General features: G+C 41.0%; 1 protein-coding gene across 2 annotated transcripts in view; it reads left to right on the top strand.

Moving 5' to 3' along the window:
- The window catches only part of PCDH11X (protocadherin 11 X-linked), a 513,039-nt gene that overhangs the window by 250,997 nt on the left and 235,208 nt on the right, over positions 1 to 26,834 (top strand). The gene's annotated exons all lie outside the window — the stretch shown is intronic.

A 26,834-nucleotide genomic window follows, 5' to 3' on the forward strand; every position in this document is an offset into this window, starting at 1 on the left:
AGCAGCGACGTTCTCAGCATCTTAAGTCAAAATTATTTGTTTTGGTGTCTGACTGCCCAGGCTGTTGGTGGTGTGTTTTTGGTTAAAGCCTTTTTTCTAAGGCAGAAATGCCAGGGCTGTCTTGCCTTCAGTTTGTGTTCCTCATGGGTTAAAACACTTTGCAGAACTGTGCAAAACAAAGCTGCTTTCTGAACGGTGTGTCAATAAACTGTGAACGTCTCCTGCTGTAGAAATGACGTTTGTGGAAGTTGTTGTTTTTGGAGGAAGGTTTGAAAGATCAACCTTTTGTGTCATAAGGATTCAACCAAAATGAAGCAATACTTGATCATGCAAAAGGAGATAAAGAAATGGGGATATTAATATGCAGTCTCCTTGAACACAAAATGCTTTTGGATGTTTTGGCCTTGCAGTGGTGTACTTACTTGAGCAAATCAGTTGTTACAAATTTCTGAAATGCAGGAGTTTGGAGCCACTTTTGCTGTTTTGCCCCGTGCCCAGCGCACTGGACTGCACCTGGAAATGTGTGGCTTTGGAGGTGGTGGGAGGGAAGGGAAGAGCCAGTTCCTAGGGTGGGTGAAACTGGATGATGCTGTTCCAAGGACCTGGATTGGGGCTGTGTGAGAGCAGGCGCTGGAGCGGGGTGGAGAGGAAGCAGGCTGCCGGGAAGACCAGTCTGGAGAATCAAGCTGCTTCTGCCAATTCCCAGGGGAACACAGATGCTGCTTTTTAGGGATGCGGGGGCATTTTTCTTTCAGCAGCCACCACGTTTGTAATTCGTATGGCACAGTGCCTCTTCCCAACAGAAGCACGTGCCTCTGCTTTGCAGAGCTCACCTGTCACTAAAGGCAGCGGTCAATCTGTAGCTGTAGTGCCCGAGCTGGCAAAGACAGAGAGAACCAGGCAGAGTCTGTAGTCGAAGTAGGCTCTGCCTCCTGTTTTCAGGCTGTAAGCACTCAGCCCAAACCAAAGTTCTCCTATTTAGTCTCTAGTTTGCACGAACTACACGTATGAAATCCTAGAACTTAGGCTTGTTTTAGAGGTATGTTTGCTGTGAGAGCACGTGGCAAACACAGCATAGGAATTTAGAAGCAGAAATGAAAAAAAAAAACCACCAAACCCCACATCTCTGTTACTGCTACCTTTGCTCATGCTTGAGTGCGTTTTTTTTATTAGTTGCGATGCTGACTGTGCAGGGTTTCATGGTACAATCTATACAGCTGATTAAAAGATAGTAGCTCTTAAATGGTAACTTCTTCACTGTAGTCACAGATATGTGGTATTTCTGTTCTACATACAGAAAGAAACTAGTTACCCATACCATACAAGCCGTGTAGTGTAGGGAGCTGTTACTCTCCAAACCACGGGATCATTCCCTCCTTCCCGCAGAGAAGGCTCCCAGGCGCAGCGTGTGCCCCGACTGCTTCCAGCTCCCGCGCGGCCACCGCTCCCCACGCCTCCATCCAGGCAGCTGCTAATCGCCGCAGTCAGGCGTGCATTGATCTGTGTCTGCGATCAATGATGTTTGTGTAGGACCACAGCAGCTTGCTATGGTCCGTAGTTACTAATAGACAGCAACTCTTTATGTGCAGGATCAAAACTGTTGAGGAAAGTGTTTCGTTCCAGCAGTTAGTGCTAACCAGCTGATGAATCCTGAAGGGAGGGCTGAGAGGCTGCTCCTGTTTCCTTCCCTACGGCACGTGTTGCAGAGCAGGCAGGTGGAGGGCTTGCAGTTAGGGCTGGCCTGCTGTTTGTTGGCACAGGAGAGAGAATTTTGGCTTCCGAGTTGCGAGAGGAGGAGTTGAAGCAGCTTGATGCCATGATCATCATTTAGGAGGGTGCCGGTGCGTGGACATGGGTGACAGAGGGGAGCCGCTGCTCGGGGCGGTTTCTGTGGCCGCTGCCAGCAGCGCTGCCAAAGGAGTGTTCTGTTGGGCTGCTCCAGGGCTGCTGAGCATCGGTGTTCTTCCTCAGAGTACAGACCATCACCATGTTACCCGATCACCGCTGAAAGCTGCGTTTGCCACTGCTTTATTTAGTAACTACATGGATTAAAACATATGAAGTATTTTTTTCATTCCTAGTCATTTTAGGGGGGGGCGGGGAAATCCACTTTTTAAAAAAAATACGTACAAAGAAGCTGACACCAATATGCTTTTTTATTTCACGGAGGAAAGAAATGTAATCAACAAAATCAAAAACTGCTGGAACCATTATTGTAGCAGAAAATTAAATTAGTTGTTAATTCTTTCATGGATGTAATTCTGGCCCCTGCAAATCCCTCCTTAGATATTTTGTATAAAGTGAGTAAAAATTCATGGCATGGATAAAAGCTTTGTCTATTTTATGAGCAACAGGCAAATGATCCAAATGGTGCTCATAAAGCAAATGGTTCCCAACTCTGAAAGGAGGAGGAATGTATTTAAAAGCCACTAGAATGAACCATAAGTAAAACCAACTCCTATTTACAAAAAAAGGTTATTTACACGAAAGTTTTTTGATTCTCTCCCCCCAAAGGGATAGACTCGCTACTTTTGTCTACTTAATAATAACAATATAAAATCATTACATTTCCTTGGGCTACTTACTGCCGTTCAATGCTGAGAGCTGCTGCGGGATGCGTTTTACCAGCAGAGAGAGCGAACGCCGCAGCCGAGAGCCCCGTCGCAGTGTGCAGGGCCAAACGCTCAGTGGAGCGGAAAGCAGCACATCTGGCCCCGATCGCACGAGGTGAGAAGCGGGTGCCCATTAGCGGGCAGGCAATTTCACACCAAGGTTATGGTCCAGGGGACAGAAGAAACGGCGCTTTTGTGCGGAGGGAGGGAAGCCTTTACGTCGCCTGCACTGCCGTGGCTCGCATTTGCCTTGCTTGCTCAAGGTTGCGTCTTGGAAGCAGCGAAGTAGCTGGAGGTTTGGAAACTGAACTGTTCGATCAGGCAAAAAAGGACCAACTGGAGGGCTTTGTCAGGCTCGTTTCTTATTCTGTGATGGGGATTTGGTTCTTGGTTTGGGGGGGTTGGTTTTTCGTATTTTTTGGCAGTGATTTAAGAAGTTCCTGGAGCACTATGACGTTGCCAACGTGGGAATTCTTTTTTCACGGCCATGCCTTTTAACTTGCAGTTTTCTGTACCTTTTTCTGTGAATGGAAACTGGTGTTACTGCCTGGAAAATAAAGTATGAGAGACTTGTTCCGATAAATTTGGGACAAGACCTTTGCAGATAAGGAACATGTATGGTAGTAGTTGCCCAAATAGACTTGTCATTGCTTTACAAGCTTTATTTAAATGCTAAATACCATGTATTCCTGTGGTTATGTTTTTTGCTGCTTTGCCTGATTAAACATTTAGCCGATAAACCCTGTCAAGGCTGTTCAGAGCTACTGTAGTTAAGACTACATATTTATAACCTCTATTTCTATGGTCAGTTAAAAACAGGATAATTTAAAATTAAACTAATCTATGATTGTTTGAATTTTTGAAGTTGCTGGCACTATTTTCAATCTGAATTTTGGGTGACAACAGTAGGAAGTAATATTGATGTAAGTAAATATGATTCTTGTTCAGAAACAAATTGCTTCATTCTTTCGAATTACTACAAGGATAAATCTAGGAGAGAGTAAGGATTCACCAAAATAAGGAGAACAACAATGAATAAAGTTATATAGCTTAAAGCTGAAGTAGTGGCAAATAACAAGGTCAAACAGCATGGCACTCTTCAGTTGCAGAGTATTTCTGACTTGAAATTTTTTTGGCTTTTTATGACTCTTACATCACTACCTATTCTGCATCTATGTGAATTACCGCATATAAGCGATTCCTAGAGGTGTTGGACAGGATAAAATGTGATTAGAGTGCTGTAGCTTTCTATTTGTTTATTAATGATAATAGCTCCAGGTGTTCTTACTCACTTAAGGTAATGGCTAAAAAAACAGGGTACAGTTGTGTTAATTTTCCTGGCCTAAATGTGGCATAATTACTTTAATGAACACATTAATTAATCCCCTTTCCTTACGCTCTTCCTCCTTCCCAGTCCACATTGTCACTGGAAACCCAGACAATGATGATCCTCAGAGTTCGCAGCTCTCCTCAAAGCTCTCGGTGAGGGTGAAATCTCCAAGGACTGAGCTTTGCCAGGCTCAGGTAGTTCGCATTCCTGTGCATCTTACAAATAAGCGACATCTCGCACCAACGTGGCGTTGTTACCACCTGGTGTAACGGTGGTGCATTGCCACAGCGATGAGTGGGACAAGCAGGAGCAAGGAGATGCAGGCCAAGTGCGACCAGTTGTCTCTCAAAAGCAGAACAGGAAAATAATTTGTTTTCTCTTTTGTATCGGTAGTGTTATCTTCTCTTTGTCTGTGTGCAGAACACAGTCCTTTACTCCCCCTTTTTTTTTCCTTTTTTTTTTTTTTTAAGCAGAATTATTTTTTGTGGAAAGGCAAAAACACTAAGACCGAAATCTAATTACAAATGATAGAGTGCAGTATTTTTCTGTTCAATTTTGAAGAATCACTTTATAATCTTGGAACAGTGGATAACAACATCACTAATCCAATATTTTAACAGTAAATACGTTTGATGATGGGAATTGCTACACTAATCTTATATCCCTCCACAGTATAGTTAAGAAATCCACAGGGGGCTTTACTAATCAGTTTTTGTAAAGTAAATCAAGTCATGTAATTTTCGTTCCCTCTAAATGCCCGGCACCTGCAGGCAGAACCACGTGTAGTTCCTTTTGTTCTGTTCATGGGTTTTGTACCCTAATCTGCAGCCACGCTTCCCCCTTCAAGACGCAAGAAAGAGACTTCTGGAGAGAAAAGTCTCCAAGCACCCTCTGATGGAGCTGTCTTATTAGGGGAACCAGCAATTCGCCTTGGTCCCCTGCCTGCCTTGCTGGGAAGGAAGGGATGGAGCGAGCCCACCTCCTGCAGTGGGCAGAGAGCAGCCAGTAATAAATAGCATCTGGCCGCGGTCGCTGCTGCACTTCGAATGCTTATGGCTTAAGCTACTTAGCTCAGACCCCAGCTTTACTGCAGTATTGCAGTAGGGCTTGTGTTTTGCTCTTGCTTGCAGAACTGTCAAAAGTACTAAAATGATTTTCTTTTTTAAAACCGTAAACGGTCTTTTACATTAGGAAGAAATATTAACCACCATGGTTAAATATTTGAAGAGAAGCAACTAATAAGAACTCTGTGCATATTTTGTTCCCACCATTCAAGGGAATGGAATTATTTTTCATGAAGTCCTGGTGTGTTCTGTTTACTTAGCTCACAGCTTCAGCCTTTAGGATTGAAAATCAGTGAAAGTCAGAATGAAAGTGAAGCTTCACTGCTGATTTTGTGTCTTGTGCTTAGATACAAACAGTCACCCAAAGAGATTTATACAATCTAGTTATACCCTGGTTATAGTTAGTATTTAGAATCTGTGTGCTCAAAATTTCCCCATTTTATTTGGTGCCTTAATAATTTACATATGCCTCAAGTATATTTCTTATTTAATGGAACTTCAGTTGTAATCCTGAGTTCTAACACAGAAGACTTGGTAAATTTAAAAAAAGAAAGATAAAAATCCAGAACAGAGTAGAAGGTGTGGGGATTCTAAATGCAATTAGAATTGCACACATAAGTACCTGGACTGCTTTTGAACACTCCAGTCTTAAAATCTGATTTTTTTGTCTCTTGAAATGGAGGCCTCACAAGCTAGAAGCCAGCTGGAAACAGACAGTTTCTTTGGTTCTATTTGAATACCAGCAGGAATGAAATAATATTTTATTAAGAAACTTAAGAGAAAAACACACGAATTATTGCACTTTGAAACTAATTATAGTGGATACCCTCATAAACCTGGCTGCCAAAAGGTACAAACCTGGCTTCTCACAAACAGCAACACTATTTCATTTTAGCTGTGTTTCTAGGTTCTAATCTGTAAGGTATTCCTGATGTTCTAAACAAATACTGTATCCAGAAATCGGGGTTCAGTTCTGGAAGGTAACTTAGTGGAGAGGCAATTTGTTAAGTGGAAATGGACATTAACTATTTCCTGTCCAGCAATCGTTTTCCCAGACTGTTCCAGTTGATATGGAATAGAGGAATACCAATATGCCATATGTACAAGAATACATCAGCCTGTATTGGGCCACTGGGAGTATTCAACTGCAAATTAAAAAGGTGAAGTTTAATTACGAGATGTTTGTAAATAAAAACATAATTATAATTAAATAAAGACTTTGCAGTGAGGCAGAGTTGCTAGAATAACCTGGCCGACACGAAGAACTCTATTTTTACTAGTCTACTAGGATTTTGGTACATTTGACAGTCATATATATGTAAATACATAGTTTTTCAAGATCTGGTTTTTCCCTAGTGTGTGAGCATTGGAATTTAGTAGCTGATGTAGCTGAAGAGTCACTCAGAGAAAATAAGAAAAGAAAGCAGGATATCAGAGTTGTGAGCGCTGAATTTACTATTGATTTTAGCAGGGAGACCATTATGAAGGCAGAGAAAATTCCCATTTCATTTAAGTTCTTCTGTCTGTTTTCCAGACCAGCTGATGATTCTATGATTAAAAACCCTTGGTTTGAGCAAAGCTACAGTTCTCTTATGAGTCCATTAGAATAAATGAGAACTCTATGAACAGTTTCCACACAGCTTGCTCAGTAGATTTTCAGGTGCTTAGCTGTACAGAAGCAGAAAGCCGGTCGCTTTGGGGTTGTATCTCGAAGGACAGGCACTTGCGTGTTCGTCTCCCTCAGATTGCTCCATGTATTTTCAGAACCCAAATGTCAAAGCTGCTGAGTGGACAATTGGTGGGTAGTAAAGGTTTCAGGTCCTTACTACCTGGAGATATTTAAATCTTTTCTAAGTCATGCACCAAGACTTGGAGGAACTTCTTTTCCTGTTTTGTCCACCACGACAGTGATGTTGTCTGCCTAATTTCTTTGGCTCATGCTGTTAAACCTTTTCTCTCCTCTTGCTTCTGACATGTCGGAGCTGTTAATACAGGCCTGAACGGCAGTGCAGATGAGGAAGGAATTGGTAGCAGGAGCGGGGAGCTCGGCTGTAGAGCAGCGCCTGGAAATTTAGCCAGGTTTGCATGCAGACAGGTAACCCCCGAAAGCCTGCTGTCAGTGTGCATCATGCTGGAGCTGCAGGAGGGAGCCGCGCGGCTCAGCCCAGGCAGTTGATTTATTCTCCATTACTATGCGCCGAGTTGGAGGAGATGGGTACTCAGTGGTGAAATATCCAATGACATTGTTTAGAAAGGGCAGGTAGACAGCTACTCCGTCATCTTGGGAGATGCGGAAAGCTCCGTCAGTGTCTAAGTAAATCACCACGGCCCTGCTTTCACAAAATGTAGAAGAGATCTCTGAGGTGCTTAGTTATCTATGGGGATGCTCACAACGACTTTCCTCCCCACGGTATTTCTTCTGCCATCACCCCCGTTTGGCAAGAAAGCGGAGACGTCGCAGTTATTTAGGAGAAAGCACCAAGTAGCAAAATCATTAAGTTGCATTGAACTGTAACTTACTTGCTCTAAGCTGTGCTCAACATGCATAAATCTTAAAACAGAAAACATAAACGAGGCATGATTCATGGCGGTGTCCGACTGGCTGTCCGCTCGGCGCGAGGCGGGAGCTGCGTCCAGGAGCCGGTCCAGCCTCTTCGCTGCTGCAGCCGCGGGGGTGTTCGTTCATCTCGGAGGAAGAGGAGTGGTCTGCAAAGCTTTTGGAAAGCATGAACATAATAAAAAGCTTTCTGGTGTTACGCTTAAACCTGAAAAATGGTATTGGCTTCAGCGTGGACCTTTGTGTAAAGCCTGGGTGTATGAGGGAAAGCCTTTAGAAGTGTTGGGCTTTCAACTGTCTGTTAGCCTCCAGAGGTGGTTCTTTCCCACACTATGCTTTTAGGAAACTTTTAACCACTTTTTCCTCTTGGTTTTTATTTGATAATAGCATGCTTTGTTTTGGGGTTTTTTTTGTTGTTGATTAGTGTAAACTTATCCAACATTTAATAAGAACATTTACGATGTTCAATAAGGATGTTATGCCTTGCCTCCTGATGAATTAGCGGTGCAATTTTTATTTCCCTGAATAGCAAACACAGGCACTGCCATAAAGTCTTGTCACAGGGAATAACAGAAGTAGGCATCGTGTGAGCTCCTGACCTGGAGGTGTCCATCCTGGTCATGAATCTGGAGCGCTGAACGTTTTACTATTGATCATGATGGAAGAAGACTGAAACCCAGTGTTAGCTTTCAGGTAAGAGGGACAAATTATTCACAAGTGCTTTTAGGGCCCCCACTGCCTGCTGACCAAACCCTAGTTCATGTATCTTCAATGTTGAAAATGATTTTTGACTGAATTCAGTTAACTGAAACGAGGTATTTCACCAGTCCATGAAGTTATATGATTATTGTTGTGTATCTGAAGTGGAGACGGTGGCTCTGGGTTGCTGTTGCCAGGTCACTTACCCTCTGAGCCAGTTCTCAGCGAAGAAATCAGTTGTTTTTCTTGAAGGATATTTTATGGGCTGATTAATTTTTTGGCTGCAAATTACTGCTTATAAAGCAGATACACTCCAACTTGGTGCCTCAATGGCTATGTGGTAATAGACATTATGTATCCATTCCAAGCCCAAACGAGATTAACACCACTGTTCTCTCCATCTGCCTTTGAGAAGCAATCCATTAAATAGCGAGGCATATAAGGGCAGATTATCACATTATATTCAGCACTTACAGGGTGCGTATTGATTATTGCAAGGAGACAGGCCCACTCGGAGTGGCTCAGCGCTGCTCTGCCAGTGGGTGCCTGCGTGGAGCTCTTCTAACCTAGAGCAGCGCTGGCCTTGGAGACGGACACTTCTCCCTCCTCAGGCCCTGCCGCGGGGCTCGCCGGCACGCAGAGCTGCACCATGCTTCTTGAGAAGATTTTATTGGCTGTCTGGATTGCAAAATAGGGAGAGGGTAGGGGAAAGAAAGGCATTGTGGAACATTTGCCTATTCTGATAGCGTTTGATTGCAGATTCTGATGCTGAGCTGGGAGTGTCGGAGTCCAGCCTGGCCACCCGGCTCCCTTGCATGTGTCCCCTGATCTGCATCCAAGTGTCTGTGCTGTATGTAGGGAAGCAAGCATATTATCTCACAACTAGTTCAACAAATAAGACCTTCTTCCAGATCTCTTCCTTCTGTGTCGCATGTTCTCCCATCTCATATTCCTGCAAAGCAGGAGCAGTTAGTGATTTTCAAGCTGTGTGATTCCAAGCCATTCCTGTCCATCTGACTGAGCCTGCCTCTGTCGTCTTCCAGCAGCACAAGTTTTTGTAACAGTTGGAGACAAATTACAGGGAGTCTCAAAAAGATGGTGGCCTGGAGTCAATGAAAATGGTGTATCCAGCCTGCAGTCTGCCTGCTGGTAACCGAAGGACACAGATCAACAACATAGTGTATGAGCCAACTCTGAAGACACTTAGAATAGATTTCTATCATACTGTATTTGTCTTCTCTTAGAAATGAAAAGATTTTTGTTTAGCAACTAACTCTGCTTTGATGATGGAAGGTAGGTTTTTTTGGTATATGTTGTTTTCCCTGTGTATGAAATTCCTCATCTGGAAGGCTCCTACAACATTCTTCCATGCTGTTACGAACAGAAATTTTGCAAACTGGTTTCAATTGATTTGTTTGTTTATGAAGTTAAATTAGGGAAAATACCATTAAAAGAGAATGCCAGGTTCCAGATAGTAGATGTTGGTGCTGCAGACCAGGACTGTAGTTTGGAAAATGATGACCAAAACTTTACATTTTGACTTTGTTTTGAAATGCCTTTATGCTTTCCCAAATACCACACAAGGATAATAAAAATATTTGTTGTGCATTATGCTGTTTTTCTAACTCTAACAGATATTAGAAGTAGCTCAGATCCAGAAAGGAATTAGTTGCGAACACAGTGACATTGGTTGGTGTTTGTAGTAGAATTCTTCATCCCTGAAAAGATGCATATTCTACTGCTTTGTTTTTAAATCCATAAATTTTCACCAGTAGCACAGTACTTTGTAATGTGATGAATTTCACTGTATGGCTGCGATATGGATGGTGTAATCTGTGAACCAGGAGAGAAATTGCGCTTTATGTTTTATTTGTCATGCGCTCTCTTTCTGCTACTGTTCTCCCTCAGGATTTTATTCTAAATTGCTCCTCACTCTAGGGCAAAGATTCATGTTAAACAGTTAAGTCTCCACCACTTGTGGAAACTTCCTCTGCCGAGTTGCCCCCAATCAGTTCTTGCAATGGTCATGATTAGTTCTAGGTACTCATTTTTACAGCTCAGCGCGTTCAGGGTGACACCATCCTAATCTGAAGCACTAACAATTCCCAAAGTATTTACAATATGGGTACATTTTCAATACTGGGTTGTTTCTCTGGTAATAGCCTACACTTACATTTTTACTCTCCAAATTGTTGTAGTTCATGGGTCTGTAGTTCAGATAACATGATAAAATACCGTCGTCTTTATTCTGTGTACTTAATACAGAACGTGTGTTTGCTAGAGGATCTTGAGCAGCTTTCCAGGTATTTTTGTGCAACCTGACTGTGGACTATGAGCATCCAGTCCCTGGTTTTACTGGGGAAGAATCCCAGACTGAACCTGCAGCAGCACTGACCAGCTGGAGAGTGGGAAGTGTGAGGGGGACGTTGTCTGCCCTGCGGCCGAGGGGTACAGCTCACACTTAGGTTGCTTTCTGATGGCTTTCCGTGGGGATGATACCCAGTACTGATGGATCAACGTGAAGTACAGAATGCTTTTAATATGGATTCAGTCTGTTTATATATTTTGCTGTCTCTCACTCCTCACATACATCATTGCCTAGCCAGCCTTCCACAGACCAAAGGGGGATTTTAACAGGGGGGCACGTAGTAGGCCAGGCCCGTGATCGCTGTGAGCATGCTGACAGGAAGGCGTAGAGTAAACCTGGTCCTTCTTCTGGTTGGTAACTTTATACAAATCACTCCAAGTATGGAAGTATTACTTATTATTTTGTATCTCATTGTTTTGTGGAAAAAAATGTGGTCTAAAACTGGAGGCTTGCTTTGTTTTGAGAATGCTGTTACTTAAGGGCTTTAGAAAATTTTGTGGGCTTTTTCCTTTTTTGCAAAGAAGTGCACTCTCTATAATCAAAGATGAATGATAAAGTTTTTTGTCCGTACTCATGTATTTCATTGGCTTTTCCTTGCTCTTTTCTTCCACTTTTCCTTATAGGAACACCTGGTCTTTACACTGATCCTCTAGCATGTACATGTTACAATCTTCTGCTTCTGGATTTTGGTTTTGAACATTAAGGATCATTTCTCCAGATCCATAAAACCTTAGCTATCCACAGTGGATTCCTCTGATTTGTGTTGGCCGGTTTGATTTCCCTGTTCAGCAGCCTACTTGTGAGGTGACCAGACCAGGCAGGCAGGTCGCAGCGAGAGCAAGGCTCTTGGTGCTTTTGAATGCTGATCATTTTTCCTTTAACTACTTTCATATATATGTCTAACACAGAGATCTTTGTCTCTTTAAGTAAAAGTAATGATGCTTTATGATCTGTTTCATTCTCTCTATTTCAGGATTTACAAGTGTTGTGAAGCATCTGAAGCTTTTTTTAAAGAGGAGCAGTGAGAGGGACTAGCTTGCTTTATTTCTTTTTCAGAGCACAGCTGAAATGATAGGCTTCTGGGCTTGGCAGTTGTACAGCAACTTGATAAAATAAAAATAATCGTGCCATCGCTATTTTATCTTCGTTTTCAGATGTGCTTCCTTCTGAATCGCTGCTTTCTTTCATATTTGTGGAACTGTGCTCGGCAGAGTGGCAGTCTGCTCACAAGCTCTGCCAAGTTGAGGATTTCAGAGAAAGTAAACAACTCGGTTGGAAACGTGGATAGCAAGCGTCGCGTAGACTCTAAGAAGCAGAGATACGCTGCTGTATTATACAAGAGTTCACTTAATGGAAAAATGCTGTTTTCACCTTAGAAGGGATGAATCTTTCTTGCTAGCCATTGTAAAGCGAGCCAGTCGTGCCTGACAATGGCACTCTGTTCAGGCAACTTCTCTTTCAAGTTTTTATAACCCTTTCCCTGAATGAGAAAACCTGCTTTTTGGCCCTCAGTTAGAACATAAACCAATATTTATAAGGAATAAATCCGCATGCTAGGACTACCTGGAGCGAGTGAACAGAAGGAGCTGGGAAATACCTGTGAGAGCTGAGTGATGGGCAGTTATTGAAGAAGTCTTTTCCTGTATGTGAAGTATTTACTTCTTACATATTCCTCAAATATTACTTTACGGGCTAGAGATGTGTATTCTGTGGGCTAGAAATCATTAACGATGCTTTGCCTTACTCAGATGCTGACAGGTTTTAGGTTTTGCAGACAGGCATGATTGAACTCAGCTGCCTCTCAAGTACTCTGTGTTGCTTCTACCCTCACTAACCTACCAAACAACAGTGAGGTGAGAGACTGTTCCTTGTTATCTTCCTAACGAGGAGGTGGGGCTGCACTTTTAAGAAACACCTTAAAAACATTGCCTAGTGCAGGATTTTCCCAAAGCAGAATGATTGATGTAGGAGATTTTTCCCCCCTTTCTGCATCGCTGTTCCTATGCAGGCTTTAACTTCTTCTTTTGTATTGCCGCAACTGGAGACAGATGAAGCCCAGAACAGACCCCCAAATGTCTACTTTTTTTTTTTTTTTTTTTTAAAGTCAGTCCCGTAGCTTTGTGAAGCCCTGTGACATCTGTACTAGCTGACGGGATTGCAGGTAACTCATGCTGTGTATTATGCTGAATTACTTCACCCCTCATGGCAGCATACTTTGGGTCTTCAGGGATAAGTTTTACCTGTAGCTGTGCTTCACTGAAAGAACTTTGAAGTTACTCTCATTAACTTTTTAAATTGACATTGCTTTGCTTTGAAGACCTAGGAATGTGAGTGACACCGTACATTTAAAATAGTGTATATGAATTGCACTCAGATATCAGAATTATTGGAGGGCATAATTTAAATGATTGGAGAGTATAACTACTATGTTTTTGGATAGGAAAATTAAGTAGTTCCTTTAGAGATGATATTTTTAAATGTAATGAGCATAGGAATATTTAAAATGTATTTTGATAACTACCGAAACACTTGTACCACTCCATATCCAGTGATCTTTCTGCAGATAAACTAAGTTCCCTGAGAAGACAAGGGTGGCAGTCATGGTGCTCAGGAGAGAGGCACAGAATGCAGGGGAGGTACAGAACAGATGACATGGTACTGTAGTCAGACAGGACATAAAGCTGTGTTCCATATGTGAGAACATACAAAACAATGTATATAGCAGAAGAGCAGACAATCATAGCTGCAGAAAATAAACGCTCCTGAATAAGATTGTTTAGCTATGATAGATGCGTTGTCAACCTGCTGCAGTTAAAAGCTAAATACATGAGTTGGAGGGGAAAAAAAATCCAATTGAACAAAATCAATCATTGGGGTGTAGGCTATTAAATGTTGACAAGTGGTAAAGGCTGGTTATGCTGCTCTAAAACTTCGGGGGATAGCAAAGCACCTTTGAGTAAACTTGCACTCTTTAAATCAAAAATGAAAGTCCTTTGTTTTCTTTCTTGGCATTGTATGTCAGGGGCCAGTATTCTCAGAGACTGTTACGCAGTGTAAAATTACTCTTTTACTTGGTTCTTTGTATTTCTGACCTTGAGATCTTGATCATTACAGTCTATCGACTTGACAGAACTCTGGGGTTCAGAACGAGTTTAGATTCTGTAACAATAAAAATCTCAATTTTCTAGTTAAATGTTGAGCAATACAGTTTATGCAAAGTGGAAGCCAGGTAACTGTGGTCCATTTTGTTCTACAGGAACATTGCATGGAAAGCCCGCACTGCTCCTGCATTCACTTTTCTTCTGCGGCCAAAGAATTCACCCCACAATCACAAGAAAATCCAAACAGAATTTTTAAGGAGACAATATTTCAGACTCTTTGAATTGCTTTCTTAAAATCACAAAGATTCTGCTGATTTCTACTTCCCCATAAAATTTATATGGGAAATACAGACAATAGACAGCGTGTGTTAACAGTGTAGAGACACTCGCTGGTGTCAGTCACGTGTTCCCTCGCGCGTTGATCTGACTCTGCTGTCTGGCTTTTGTGCCACTTGGAGGGCTGAGGACTGATGAGCCACGCTTGCTGGAAAAGTGAAAGGGAGCTGGTAACCAAATTTAACTGTGACAGCCTGCTGTATTCTTGTCAAGGCCAAGGAAATGCGCTTCTTTTTATGCCAGTCAACACTGGAATAGATGGGGGGGTACTAAGGGATGAACAGTAGTCATAATTTTAAGGGTTCACTTTATAGATCTACAAGGAAGAAACAGTAAAACAAAGCACAAAAACCCAATGTGTCTACTCCTACTGTTGGTGAATTTTTTAAAAAAAATGATTTTGTCTCCCTTGTAATTTGTGTCCTTGTGCTGTTCTTCATCTGAGATACAGCGTTGGGGTATCATGACGTATACAGTATCTAAGCTTTTGACACACACACTTGTAGCTGAATTGTACTGAACAAAATACAGGTCTAGGACTGGGAGGCGAAACTGCCCTTCGTCTCTTCAAAGGCTGTTCTCATCTTTTGGTCAGCTTTTGTGTGGTGAGGGCAGAAGGGTGTAAAAAGTACTTGTTTAAATCATTATTTTAGTATTCTTCTGAATGTTCTGCTGTCAGGGTGCTTGCCTTAGAGTTAGCGACAATTTCCTAACACAAAGAAGAAATTGCCTCCGAATAAAAGCATACTGGAAACGATCGATCTTCCACAGTTGCAGTAAGATATTGGAACAGAAAGTAAGAAGTAATATTGTGTTTTATATGGCCTATTACTGACTTCTAGGCATTACTACAGAGCATTCAAGGCTTCTTTGTGCAGTGGAAGGAACTAAATGTACAACTGCTAATTAAGAGTAGACTAAATTTCATGGTGTGTTTCTCATAAGTAGCATCATGTGGCTGTGGCAGACTTTATGGGGAAATCGGGGCCAAATGAAGAAATGGCACTGTTTTTGCACATGTGGTAGCTTTACTTACAAACAAATAGCAAGAACTAATCTGTGGTGACCTTACCTGCTGCAGTGGGGCGTGAGGTAGAAGGAATTTTTCAAATGCTAGTTGTGGTTTTCAGGATTTTCCAGTTTAATTATAGATGCTGGTGAAGTTAGCAAGGAGTTGCAGAAATGTGGATATCTTTGGCCTCTGTCACCTACGAGAGTGTTAACAGTGCATTTGGTGTCACAGCATTCCTACAGAAGACACATGAGAATGCAATAATGTGTATAGATCCAAAATGTTTTTGTCTGAAGAGAGCTTTAAATGCTCCCGCAGCAAATATGTGGGGGTCTGCCTCTTTTGGAGGTGGGTGACAAATTCCTTAGTGGCCTAAGAAAGATCGAGGACAATGACGAGTTGTTTTTGACATGAAAAGATAACAAAAATGAGAAATGTACACTGGTATAAGCTTGTTATCTTCAGCATGTTGGTAAAATTGTAGTTAAAAAGACAATTTCAAAGCACTGAGTGGGAAGAGTGGCTGGCTGGGAGGTGGCCCAGGAGAGCAGCTCACGGCGGGAGGCGTGTACCTGTTGGGTATCCACACACCCTTTCCCCAGGATGTTAGTGTGTGTTACCCAGAAATGTTTGCCATCTCTGTGTGTTGAATGGAACCTAAGATAATTTACAAGACTACTTAGAAATCCTTTGTTTTAAAACTTCTCATTGGATTTTGTATTTGTTTGAATTCTTTTTCTTCTGTTAGTGGCCTCGTTGATGAAGTTTTGTTTTCTTATGCTCATCTTTGTTGAAGAAACCCATATCGGGTTTTCCTCTTGCAATGAATTTGGGTATGCGAAAGAGTAAGGAGGCTCAAACATTCCTGAAAGGCAAAGACAACTGAAAGTCTAAAAATTCCTGAAGTTCCACCAAAATTTTTAGCCTACGTTCTTTAAATTAAGCGTCAAAGTTTAAGGTCTTGTTTTACTGGTAAAATCTTTACTTTAAAATAGGACCTTAATGTCATACATGAGCTAAATCATAGCAATGGTTGTTTGGACACTCTGGAGTGTAGTTATATTATGCACTGGTTTCCCAAGAGATCTTAAAATTTAACAAGCAGAGGCCAGTGTGAGTGATGAAATGAGGCAGCAGTAGAGCCATTTCAATTATACTTTTATTACACAGCCATTCTTCCTAGAGCGCTTCATACTTTCTGTAATGCTTCCTGGAGTATGAAGTGCTTCGTGTGAAGGAGAGGTAGCTCCGGTTTTATGACTAAGTGGACAGCGTGATTTCAACTTGCTTTGACGGCGGTGCCTGAGTAACACCGGAGAGTGCAGGGAAAGAAGGGTGCTCTGCTTAACTTTAATGGCTGAGGCCGTCTGCGGAGAATGAGAAGATTTGATAATTCAGTAATATTGTTAGGAACAGAGGTACTTGCAAAGGGTTTAGGTTTCTCTGTTTTGTTTTGAAGATGATTTACAGTTTCAAGTCTATGGTTAACAGTGGTTACCTTTTTTTTTTTTTCTTTTCCCTCCTCAATAGGCCAGTGCAACAGCTTTAATATTAATCATGTTCCTTATTATCTTTCTTCACTGCTTATCTCAGTTATCTGCTTGTACTATGAATTATTCCTGAATGTTTATTTTTAATATAAGCTGTCATCTAGAAAGGCTATTAAATATTTTGAAGTGTTAATAGTGTAACTTGTACATTAGATTATGAAAATAAATTCTCCTTTTGTGCGAAGACAGGAACAAGCATGTTATTCAGATTACATGTATAAATATGTAGTTAGAGATCCAAAAGTTTAAACCATCTTTCTCATTTGCTACATTTTAAGCAGCAATTTGAATCATAAGGGGTTATATTAAAATAACTTTCCATTTAAGTCTTGAATAACACCAGGTGCTGGGGTGCCTTGTGGCTTGCACAGGACACGAAACAGCTTTTGTTTCTAGAGTAGATTTATCACGTGGCCTCTACGTGCTTTAGAGTATGCACCTTCTGTGTTATTTCACGTACCCCTTGAGCCCTCAGTGTGGTGGAATGGCCACCATAACCGAAACACCCTCGGAGCAGGGGGTCCCAGTGCTTCGGGGGCTGGGCATCACTGCTGCTGCTACAGGAATGGAACCGCTGCACGTATTCTGGTCCGGCTGTGGTTGTTAAATTCCCATCAGAATATACTAACTTTCACTCTAATACAGCGTTATTAGAAATCTCCCTCAATGTCTAAGGTAATTGTTAATTTAGACCACTTGTGTCTTTCTGAGATTAGCGTGAAGGGAATCTATTTTTTCTCCCTTTACGAGCAGGCCTGTTAAATCCTTTAGCTGAATGGATAACGGTTACAAGTCTCAACTGACAAGCTACAATTTTTTCAATTCCTGAAAGGTCATTTATAATAAAAGAAATGACTAGCACAGCACACCTACAATATCTGCGTTGTGAGGGAGCTCTGATTAGAATTTCAGCTGGTACCAAGGGGTACGTTTTTGGCATGCAGCGGGAGGCTGTGAGACTGCGATTCACAGCGACAGCCACCCTGGCCAGCAACGAATATTCACACTCCTTTCTTGAAAAAAAGTGATAGTATAGATACAAACTGCCTCCATTGATAGAATATTATTAAATTAATCTGATTAGAAACAGATGTGCAACGTTTCCCATTACAGAGACTATTGTCAGGGTGTAATGCTGCAATCCACTGCGAGCCTATGAGGAAGTTTTAGAAAATGCAAAGGAAAAGGTTTTTTTTTTTTTCCTTCTGTTTGCTATTTGTGCTCTGAAAAAAAAGTGGAAAAGAATGACAATATCTAGTGTTTGAGAACGGAGCTGTATCTCTTTGCTAGTGTTGGAACAGGTTGGGGTTTTTTTTGTTCTTTTAATTAGCTTCAGCTAACAAAACTGTGAAGTACGCCAGAGTAAGCATGGAGTTCCTGGCGTAGGTTGAGTAGTTCTGGTACATTTGTAGCACTCTCTAAAATTCAGGAAGCTTGCGAACACTGCCACTAGATATGAGGCTGTAAAGTTTCTGCCGGTGTGCTCAGATCTTCATGAAACTCGGATGATGTTTGTGTTGTGATGTTCCTTCTGCTGAACCTTTGGACCCCAAACCGCCGAGAGTCTGCTGCAAGAGCCCGGCAAGCCCGGGTGTTGATTCCGGAGTGACGCCTCGTGTTCTGTTCTTTGCCTGTACCTGTGCAGACTTTATAGGGGAATCTTATTGTCCCTTGTAATATCTGTGATCTGAAGATAGCTACTGATTATTCACACTTCTTTGTGGTGCTTCAGAGCTTAAAAAGGAGCATTTTGTTGGACAAAATGAAGTTAATACCTTGATGCAAAGAAGTTCAATCATAATTGCTTCTCAGCAATTTAGTGAGCCATTCTGTTCAATTTTGGACGAATGACGTATTTCTGTTTCCTTCTACTTTTTTTAATCGCTCCCATGTAATAGACTGCCGCAGTATACAGAATGTTCCATCTGACAATATGCATACATATTTTCCAGGAATAGATTAGGACATTTCCCAGTGCTCCAGCACATCACTGTTTAATATAGGCCAATAGATCAAAGACAACCACTGTAGTTTCCCTCCTGGGTCTGTTAAAGCCAGTATAAATGTGACCTTTATAGTATGTGCTGTATTATTTAGAAAGCCACTGTTTCCCTAGAGTTAATCTATCCAAGAAGTTATAGAATCTGGGCTGCTTTTGAAGTACACCTTTCCATGGTATGTCCACTTACATAGCTAGCTAGCTTGCTTTATGTAACCAACTGGTTACCTACCTACTCTACTACCTGCAGCTACCATACTATGCTACATGTGGGCTATGAACCAGCAGCCACAAATGATTTATCCAGCTAGTAACTTCTCATTGCGTATACAGAGCCCTTACACGATTAACGATTCAGACAGTTGTCAGTTTGATAAGGAATCCAGAGAGGCGTACATGGAGGATCGTATTCTACACGTGTGATTTAACATACGCGAAGTAATTTCTACTTCTGAAGAGTAAATTGTATTTTATGATCGTATCTGTAAAATAACTCTGCTATTCTTGTGAACTAAATTGGTGTGATTTCCCTCACAGTACAAAAAAATTGCTATGTGTATGTAAGAGAAATGAGGAGTGCTGTGTATGTCTGTGAAAAGTTTGTTTGATTGGAATATAGAAATCGGTCTTTGAGAGATTCTTGTGTAATATATTCACTAGCACATTAAACGTTAACAGTATCTTTTCCAGAGTATGAAAATCTTTGAGTTTTACTAGAAAAGAAGTTCTTTAAAATACTACATCATTAGGCTAAATATTAGCACAATAAATGTCATCTCACTGGTAAAAATGAATTATCAGAACCTTAATATGACTTCAAAAACTTTCCTAGCATTGAAGTGATGCTATATTAATTTATTGTGAAATTATTATTCAACCATAACTGGGGGAGGCAAAAAGAACAGAATATTTTGTTTTGTCATGGAAATTAGAATGAAAAAAAACCCCAAATCTCCTTGTTTTTCAGTAGCACTCCAGGTTTAGAAAGTCAAAAGCTTTCCAATATCTATTCAGTATATAGGTCTCAGATCAAGAAAAAATGGAGAGGCAAATTTGTTGTATTTTGCAGTAAGAGGAATCTGGAATAGCCGTAGTCCTCTGCCAAATTTGTAACCCAATTTACAGGTACAGCTGTTAGCTTCCAGATAGAAACTAGAGGTATTAGTGTACAACTTCATGATCAGATTTTGTTAATAATATTTACTGGTTTATAAGGAGTACGTGGGGTAAAGTGATTGATAATATTGCTTGTTTCTGTAAATTTCTATGATGTTCATGCCCACCCAACCAAGGAACGGGGCGTTGCTCGGTGTCCGCGCTGCTGGGTGAGACGCCAGCTGCCGAGGTTGCCGCTCAGCCCTGAGCTCGCGCATGAACTGCCCCAGCCGCCCGACTGACCGGTGCAATGGAGCTCCGCCGCGCGTTATTCCTACTCTGTCACGCACTGTGGTTACTTATTATACTTATACTCTCTTACACAATTTGGTACACTTTGGCATATGCTCAGATGAATTACATCGAAGATCAGTGAGGTCTTTTATTTTCCCTGAGAGACTGAAATTTGGTGTTATGAAAATTAACCAGCATCGCCGTCCCCATCGCCTTCTTTTTTAAAACTCGCAGGACATAAGTTGAGCAATATTTGGTTAAATCGGTACGGAGAAAAAGCACCTGTCATCAGAGTTTCAGACATACTCAAAAATGGCTGATGACAGAAGTAATTTCTTTTTGCTGATAAACACAGTATAGTGGTTGCGCGCTTTGGATCTTAATACAGAGAGGGCGTGTGGGCAGATTTGCTACTTCTGACTTAGGCGTGGTCTTACAAGTGATTTGTTATTTAATGAAATTTTGAGTAGCTGAGGTAAAACATCAAGTTCTGTATAAATAAATCGTTTATTATAGAAACAAATGAGACCTAAATTGCAGTGATTTTTCACCTGATACAGAAGAGCGCGAAGTAATCAGTCATTTACACTGCACCATGTAGCTGCAGTGTGTGCAAACACGTTGTAGTGTTGAGGGTGCACGGTGGGAAGGGATGGAGTCCTGTCCCCTTCTCTGCCCGTTTTCTGCGTGAGGGCACAGACAGGTCTGTGGCAGCTGAGGAACCTTCCTTCCTCCTCCGGCAGTCTCCCGTGGGGGGGGATGGCTGTTGGGCCCTTAAATCTTAGAAGAGCATTTTGTGCCAAAGGAGATAAAGGGGCCTCAGTCTTTCTCTTCAGTCGCATTTCATTTCCTTCCCTGGCGTGGTTTTTTGATCTGTGAAAAACTAATTACTCTTTCTGTAAAATCTGATGAGTCGAAAAGGGGAAAAAAAAAATCTTGGGTCTGACCTTTCCTGACATTAATACTACAGGACAAAAGCAGTTTGAAATGTTTTTTTTTCTCAAATCTATATTTTATAGACAAAAGAATTATTCACTTCATTCCTAACTGTTGGGACCATGTTGGCCTCTTTACGTTGTCTTTGGGAAATAATCCGGCTTGGAAAACATGACCCATAAAATTTCAGAGAGGGCCCAGTGAGTAAAAGTGCTGGGGACTGGGGACGGAGGGAAGCATTACCAGTGAGGTGGCTGCTCTACCAACTGGCTGACAGTGTGGTGTAGGTACAAGATGTCCAGAGGACAGGTCCAATGGTACAAGACTATGCACACAGACAGGCACACATTATATATATATGATCTGTTTTGCATGATCTTTAAAGAAAAAGTCTTAAAACTTGGAAGGGAAACCTATTGTTGGGATCAATTGTTCCATTAACTGACAGGGGTGCGAAAAATTCTTTCTTCTGCCTTGGTGGCCAGCTGGTCTGTATCTGTCTCTCAGTTGCTGGGTAAGGTGGTGGCTGTTGCTGACATCAGGCAGAAAAGCATTCATACTAGCAAGCTGGACCTTCACTTGAGTCATCAGTACTGTTAGGGTGCTGGTAAAGATACGCATTTGCTCCAGCCTGGTGCATTGGAGAAGATTTTCCTGACCCATTTATGCTTCTCCCATGTATCCGTACTATAGCGCTTGTAAAATGTTTTCTGTTTCCTGGGCTTTACCTCCAATGATTAATAGTAAACCTAGTGATGAATGTGAACAAAAGGGTGGCAATTATAATTTCATTAATCACCTAATAATTGGGGTCCAGGGCTCAACTGTGACTTTAGACTTCTATATCCTAAGGAAGTAAAGAGAAATTTCTATTAATCACCCTGTCCCAGCTGCTGACAAGGCCCGTTCTAACAATAGATGTAATCATTTCAAGATGCGCTACAATTAGCGTGAGGATGATAAAGGGGTTCGTTGTGTGTGCCAGCCTGCCGGTCCCGGGAGGCTGCAGGAAGGAGCCTCTCTGTTAAGTCAGTGATTTGCCTACTAAACACTATACGTTGAAGTCATGCTTCCCTGGAGATTTATAGACATTTAAAGCTTTTAATAAACTTAACCTGACTTATGGAGTATATCCAAAGCCAGATGGTTTATTGTAGTTAGATCTCTCTGTGGTGATTTGGCTTTCCAGGTGCTGGGGGGTGCGCCCCCATACGGGGAAAAAGAAAACGTTGACATTACGGGTGTAGCCTGTTTATTAATTTTGGGGTAGAAAAACCTCGGGTTGCAGTTCCCATATTGTGCCTCAGCTTACTGATGAGGTTTGAGCAGATGTCTGGTGAGGTGGTGAATTAGCCAAGAGGGCTGCAGTGGATTTTGTAGCACCAAAGAGCGACTTTGTACGGCCATTAACAGCCGGTGTGTGCCGAAAGCAGGGGAATGCGTCTGACGCTGCTGGTTCAGATCTCCAGCTGGGAGGAGCGTTTGTTGTGTAAATCTTCCAGAGAAATCCTTGGAGTTCACTGGCCCTCTCTTATCTGCCCTAAGTACAGAAATAAATGAAGCCGCCCATGTGCGAGCAACATTCTGAAAATAAAGACTCCACGCATAGCGAAATAATGAATTTTCGAAAATCTATATGTGGAGATAAGCCATGGGTATCCATGTTTGAGATACCGAGACAATAGAACTAAGGCAACTGGAATAATAATTTGACATCAGAAGGAAGCTGATATAAATGGGATTTCAGGGAGTTGTGTACATGTTACAGAGGTTTATTTAAACTCTTTGCAGCAAAAGTGAAACTTGTCAGAAACATGAATATCTGTTGAAGTTATCAACCCTTAATGTTCATGTTTATCAATTATTCATGTTTATAGTAAATCTCTGCAAATATTTTTGTTTTTGAATACAAGAGTATAAGTAGTCATTCAAAAACATATTGAGCATTTTAAAGATTTTCATATTAAACCTTCTAAGCCACGAATTGTGCAAGATTTTATAAGTGATTCCGCATTGCAGCATTCCTATATATTGCATAGGATATTGCGTAGCCCTTGGAGGTGCCAGGGTGTAAAACAGCTTTCCCCACATGTAGAGAACTCAGCTAATTCCTGTTCTGAAACAAGATTATTGAACTGAATGTGCCAAAGCTGGGGAGACAATTAAAAGCAAATGAAATTTTGATGTCAATTTGATGTTTGAATCGGGCTAATCATACAATGGGATAGTTAATCTTACAGAACAATAAAATTATTTTATATATACACGTAGAGTACTGCCTGGATCATTATTTCAAAAGCGTTAATTTGAAGGAATAGTACTAGAGCTGTCCTCTTCCTACATCCCACCTTCACTCAGACGAGCGGGTGGCTTGCTGTTCCTGGGAGCTGCCCTAAACTAGGGCGTAGCGTCCTGCCGTGCAGCATCAGGTAGTTCCGAGTGAATAGCTGAAGTCAATGGAAAAGCTGTTTTGCAGTTCAGTCCCTCAACTGAATACGTGGGTTTGAAAAGCTGAATTAAAATCTTGACCCAATGATTAGGTGAATCTGATTGAGGTGAGTCTGAGTAGTTTCGATTAATGGTCTGAGGTGAAGCCAGCACAATCAAATACTTTATTGAAATTGAGCTTTGCAAATAATTTAATTGTAAATAATTCAGTTAGTGAATTTAGTATCCTTATCAATTCAGAGGCTCTTTGAAAGCGAGTTTTGGTTTCCTCCGTGTATTTGCTGTTCCTGTTGTTTTTCGTTTAACTCTGTGAGACATTGAACTATTCGCGTTGGTCGTTTGCTTCATCACAATCACATCTGAACCGCTCAGCTCAGTTGGTGTTGCTGCTTGTACCGCTTGGCAAAGCGTACACCGAAAAGGGAAAGACTTGATACAGCTTCTGAAGGTTTAGGTGCTGAGAATAAACAAACGGAAACAGTATCTTTAGTGACGGGGTTCGGTGGAGCTACAAGGAGCTGTAGCTCTTCATGAGGCTCAGCTAAGTCCTGGTTGTCTGGGGTGGGTTTTAAGACTTTTCCCCTTCTCTTGTGTGTAAGCAGGTGCCTCTTCTGTGAATTACACTGGTGCTGGGTGGGAGAATTTGGAGACTGTTGCCCATGAGGATTTGTACACACAAAAGCTGTTGCCTGGCAGTGTGTCAAGGGAAACTGGTGTGAAGTTTGGAGTAGAGGTCTTCAGATTTCAACTGGGTTGGATTTTCTCGGGCATTCAATCAACTTTTACGGTATTTTTTCATGCTTCTGAGCAACACTCGGTTTTCTATATAAACTGCTGAAATTAGAGGGAAAATAGCACCAGGATTTTTTGAGAGCAAAGGGCCAGAGCTTCCAAGGTGTGCTTGGTTTATATGATGCACAGCATGAGTCTCAGCATAGACCAAATGACTGAAGAAAGCTGAAGCTGAGTAATAGCAGAGAAACAGAACATGAAGAAAAGGAATACTGGGAAGAAATGTTTCTAGAAAACACATTACTTTTTAAACTGTTTACTTAGTGTTGCTGTTAGATTTTTGGCAAGTGCTGCAAGTTCTTACAAGGCTCATCTAGTACTTTTTTACAGAAGTGGGGGTTTTTGTATTCTTTCTGGTAGTGTTGATAGCACTTTGTCACGCGGGAGAACCTAACCCAAGCAACTAGTTTTGAGATGGAAAATAATCACCATCTTCGTACTTGCTTCAAAATTACTGCCTTTTGTCTTTGCTTAGGAAAACTTTCTCTCCTTCATCTTCTGTCTAAAGCTTGGTGCTACTGAGGAAGGAGTAGAAACAATTTTTGTCTGTATGTGTTTTGATGCAATTTCTGTTTGTTAGAATGGAAATGAATAGGTGCGTACTGTGTTATGTTGCTAAGGGCTTATATTAAGTAGTAGCTAAAGGTGTGTTCTTTGTATATCATAGTTATTTAATACGCAAGACTGATTTTTTTTTTTTCCACGCATACTCTTTTTTAATATATTTGCGTACCTGAAGAATTTATGATGTTGTAGAAAACTTAACAAATATCGGAACAGTCTTCTTGCTTCACGGATCATATTGAAGACCAAAGCATGAATAGCAGAGGAATAAAAAAAGCTGTTTATTTGTTCTTATAATAGTTGCTTTCTTCCCTCTGCTTGTACCATTTTCTTCATACTTTCTTTCTTTCTTTTAGCTCACACAGATTTTTATATAAGCTGTGCAAAAACTAAAGCAGTATGATATTACACATTCAAATAATGATACTGCAGATCAAAGTAGTTCAAAATTACTCCAGAATGTAGTTTCTCTCTGAGCAGTGCTGTATGTAGTAGTGAATGTGTGTGCACATGGTTTTATTGGTGTGCATTTGAGATTGGCCTTCTCAGAGCAGCCATGCTCTTTGGGTCATGAAAAACACTTCTTGTGCTTTCTTCCATCAGTGTTACAAATACTAAAATTTCCTTATTTGTCCCTGTCTTGTAAGGACTGAGAACAGCAGCAGCAGCAGCCGTGTTATGGTGAGTATTGCCATTTGGGATCCCGCTGGCAAATAAATATAGTGTAGCGAAAAATGTCGTTACAGTGACTCATTTCACCCAGGTTGGGAAAGGCTGTGATTCATTAGTACCAAATGTATGCTATAGAACAGGGTAAGTACTGCAGCCTGGAACTTTACAATGAAGGAAAGGCAAGAATAAAATGGATTTTAGGAAGAGGGAAAGGGAGAAAGGAAGTCTCTCTACCATCAGTTGAACACGCTAGTTTTCACCTGACATTGATAAAATGAGTATGCAATAAAAACGAATGTGCAATAAAGGTAAGTTGTGTAAAATCACCATACAGATGAGTATTAGGAACAGCCAATATTCATAAAACTTTGCATAGGGTCCTTTTATGTCCTTTATTACTGTTCTTTCACTGTGTCTTCCAGTCATAGGAACCTCGGCTTAGAAAAAAAGATGTGACATACAATTTATGTGACAGATTTATGGTAATCAAGATATTTATATGTTTTTCTTTTTTTTCTTTCTTTCTGTGAGAATATTTTACTTTAAAGCCTGTGCCCTGAAAAGAGTTTTGGATGCTTTAACTTGATTCAGTAAAGGCAGTCCCATAAGTCTTGTGGCACAATTAGGATATAAAGTTTTTCATATAAATGATGTGAGGAAGCTTTGTTCTCATTTACGTCAGTCCTTCAGATCCCTAAAACTTCTCTTCACAAGAGGTAGAAGGATAATCATTACTAGTTATGCAGAGATTTTTAGACAAACAGGTGAATGCGTTTTTGTATCCCACATCTTTCACTTAGATTAACTTTAGATTCTGCGCTTTCGTATTGTTTCTGCATATTTAATTTGCTCTTTCAGTAAATCTTGTTGACACTTTTTCCTTTCTGTAATTTAGTATTTCAAGTTCACCTTGAACTAGAGCTGCATACCAACTGAGGAAATCTCTCCATTTCTTTGTTTTCAGATTTGGCAGAAGGTGTGTTTGCAAGTAGCTGGAGAGTCCTTGTGTATGATATCAGCTCTACAGCATTGTGCATGCAGTGTTTTGTTAGAATATTTTTTAGCAAGAAATGTTTGCTTTTTAATTTTTTTTTTCTGCTGGTGCTTTGCTCTAATGTGGAAGTTGTCTTATGACTGCTAGAGTTTGTTTTCATTATGGATGCCATCTGTGGAACAACTTGGCTTCAAACTATGTTGGAGAACATACAGCATTTTCAATAACAGTAATTCTTATGTCAAGACATGGGCATGTTATGGATTGTAAATTATGACTTTATTGTCAACCTCCACTAGATTTTACTCGCTGCTCTGCAATCCTCTGTCGAGCAAAATATTGTCACTGTTATTCTTTAAACAGTTAAGTACATCATTTCAGTATCAGATGGGAAAAAATTTCTCAGTGTCT

Source organism: Opisthocomus hoazin, chromosome 14 (genome assembly GCF_030867145.1).
Source record: "Opisthocomus hoazin isolate bOpiHoa1 chromosome 14, bOpiHoa1.hap1, whole genome shotgun sequence".
Classification (NCBI taxonomy): Eukaryota; Metazoa; Chordata; class Aves; order Opisthocomiformes; family Opisthocomidae; genus Opisthocomus; species Opisthocomus hoazin.